Consider the following 3,317-nt stretch of genomic DNA (forward strand, 5'->3'; position numbering starts at 1 on the left):
TATATATATATATATATAAATAAAATAGATTTCTTTGTTAGTTTAATAAAGACAATAAGAACAATAAGAAAGTTACTGGCTTTTGAAACTGCAAGCTGTCTTGTTTTATAGCTTTTTCCCATGACCATGTTTGGCCTTTGTCAGGCCTTGCCAGGATGTGCTGACACCAGGCCACTAGCTAGTATTCTAGGGGCAGAGTCGATCACTTTTGATTTTGGCAAGACTGCAGACAGACAACCAAAACAGAATGAAGGCAACAAACAAAGGAGGCACACTGGAGAGAATAACCTGGAAGGGGTCAGCTGGAGCTGATGCTGAAGCAGTTATGGTTAGAAAGCCACAGAAGTGGCTAGGGGACCAGCTGGGAAGGTAGTCAGCAGAGCTCCTAAGCAAACAGATTCACATCCTCTCTCTTTATACCTTTGAACAGTGGATATATGAGTAATCATTACAACACTTCCCAATTTACAGAGCACCTTCACATTTAACATCTCACTGGAATATCATGATGGCACCGTGAGCTAAAACACTGAGGCACTGCCATCATGGCTATTACAGACATGAAGAAACTAAGGCTTAAAGAGGTGACATGGCCGGGCATGGTGGCTCATGCCTGTAATCCCAGCACTTTGGGAGGCCAAGGCGGGCGGATCACCTTTGCAGTGAGTCGAGATCGTGCCACTGTACTCCAGCCGGGGTGACAAAGTGAGACTCTGTCTAAAAGAAAAAAAAAAAGAGGTGACATGGATTGACCAAAATACCACAACTAATAAATGGCACAGCTGGAATTGAAACCCAGATATTCTTATCCCAAATGCTCACTTTATGCCCTAAATCACACCTTCTCCCAGGTCATCACAAATGAAAAGACAGAGAGTGAAAAGAAGAGAAATTCAGAATTGAGAAGACTGCCTCACCACACCCACTCCACACTGAACATGTCTTTCTCTCTGCTTAAGCAGTTAGGATTAGGCCACAGGCTCTAGGATTAAGCCCTGATATGTAGTGAATAATAAGAAAGCACAGATGGAGGACTGGAATTAGTCTTCACCCATTAATTCAATTAAGTGGGGGAGATAAGGTCTATAAACAAATTGTTACAGTTCAAGGCAGTATACATATAAGCTTACGAACTGGACAAACTCAAAGGCAGTTTCTCAACCTCGGCACAACTGACATTTTAGGCCAGATAATTCTTTGTTGTGGGAGGTCTGTCCTGTGCATTGGAGAATGTGTAGCAGCATCCCTGGCCTACGATACTAGATGACAGTGGCACACTCTCCCAACAGCTGTGACAACCAAAAATGTCTCCAGATAATGCCAAATGTCCTCTCTGGGGCAAAATCACTACCAATTGAGAACCACTGCTCTAAGGGTTACAGAGGTTTACGGCATAATTGAGGCAATGCAGCTTGTGGGTGCTGGGAAGAAGTTTCATGGAGGAGGTAATATCTGAACTGCACCTTGAGAAACAGAGAAAATTTCTGTAGATGAGAATAAGAATAAAAGAAGAAATTCCAGAAAGGGAGGATAACTTAAAGGCAAGGAGATGAGAAAGCACAAGGTCTGCTGGAAATAGGAAACAAGGATAAAAATGACAGCTGGAGGCTAGTCATGGATAGCTATCCATCAACTAATATTTACAAGATATACATACATAATGAGATAGCCAACAATACACCATATCACACGTTTAACAGTATACAAGTCACCCCAGTGGCACATGTTGAGCCTCTCCAATCTGAAAATCCAAAATCCAAAATGCTTCAAAATCCAAACCTTTTTGAGCACTGACATGATGCTCAAACTAAATGCTCAATGGAGCACTCGGATTTCAGATTTTCAGATTAGGGATGCTCGACTGGTAAGTATAATTCAAATATTCCAAAATTGGAAAAAATCCAAAACCTGAAACACTTCTGGTCCCAAGCATTTTGGATAAGGGATACTCAACCTGTATTTACATGCGTCCCACTCTCTGAAGGATTGAATGTTGCTTGAGTTATCATGTTTACATTGCAGCTAGTGTTTGGAACATACACTCAGAGCTAATGAAGCTCTAAACCTATGCAGAGGCAGGAGAAATAACTAAGGACTAGGACGGTCAGGAGTTTCCCAAGGGAGGGGAGAACGATGGGCCCTGAAGGGATATGTTTTGAAAAGGGGAAGGCAGGAGAGACATTACAGGTGAGGACATCAGGTTTGGGAAAGAATGAAAGACTATACATTCAGGCAGGGCACCTGTAATCCCAGCACTTTGGGAGGCTGAGATGGGAAGATCACTTGAGGTCAGAAGTTCAAGATCAGCCTGGCCAACATGGTGAAACCCCATCTCTACTAATAATACAAAAATTAGCTGAGCATGATGGTGCATGCCTTAATCCCAGCTTGGAATGCTGAGGCTTGAACCCGGAGGGTGGAGGTTGCAGTGAGCCAAGATCACACCATTGCACTCCAGCCTGGGCGGCAGAGCGAGGTACTGTCTCAAAAAAAAAAAAAAAAAAAAAAAAAAAAAAAAAAGACAATACATTCAGCAGACACCAAGAACAATGTAGCTGGGAAAGAAGACAAGCTGCAGATGCAGAAGTAGGCTGGTTCAGAATGCAGAGCACCTGAGCTGGACTTTACCACACAGACAACCCCTGAAGGTTTCTGAGGAGCAGAATGACACAGAAGCTTAACTTTTTTTTGTTTAAAACTTGGTCATGTTGTGCACGTAGTTATCTCAGCTACACTTAAACCTGGGAAGCAGAGATTATCAATGACTCAGCCTCAACCTTAAAGATCCAATTTAACTGGGCTAATGTAGGGCCTGAGTATTGTTTTTAAAGCTTCACAGGTAATTCTTACATGCAGCCAGGGCTAAGAATGACTGGTTTACAGTAATGCCCTCATTCTCCAATGAGAAAAGAGGCTCAGAAAATTGAAGTGATTTCTGAATTCACGCAGCCAGCTAGGTGTGGAGCTGGAACTAGCATGTGGATTCCTAGCTCAGCTCTGAAAGAGATCCCAGAGTACTGGGCTAAATTCCATACTTCAGTCTAGAAGATGCACAATTATCTGAAGACTTGGCTCTTAAGTTTCCTCAGTGTTAAAGCCTGAATTAATTTAATCATAAAACTATTGACTTAAACATCCCCTCAAGTGTCTACGGTAATGGATGCTGGTTACTATTGCTGTCTCCTGGGGGCCCTTAGGAAAGCAAAGGATCTCAGGAGACTCCCCCAGGAAACCAGATAAACAAGCCAAACCACCCAGCTCCATGGAAGACTTTTAAAAATACAGCTCACTGAGATTTTTCACTGCATAAAGGAAAG

The 3,317-nt window shown here is 42.6% G+C and overlaps 1 protein-coding gene across 1 annotated transcript in view; it reads right to left on the minus strand.

Annotated features, from left to right (window-relative positions):
* The window catches only part of NDRG3 (NDRG family member 3), a gene marked incomplete at its 3' end in the record, with an annotated part of 55,525 nt that extends 54,818 nt beyond the window's left edge, over nt 1–707 (minus strand). The window contains exon 1 of the mRNA XM_017859064.1: nt 656–707. The remainder of the gene's footprint in view (nt 1–655) is intronic.
* Between the last annotated feature and the right edge of the window lie 2,610 nt (nt 708–3,317).

This window comes from Rhinopithecus bieti, unplaced genomic scaffold, assembly GCF_001698545.2.
Source record: "Rhinopithecus bieti isolate Rb0 unplaced genomic scaffold, ASM169854v2 scaffold_38981, whole genome shotgun sequence".
In the NCBI taxonomy this organism is placed as follows: Eukaryota; Metazoa; Chordata; class Mammalia; order Primates; family Cercopithecidae; genus Rhinopithecus; species Rhinopithecus bieti.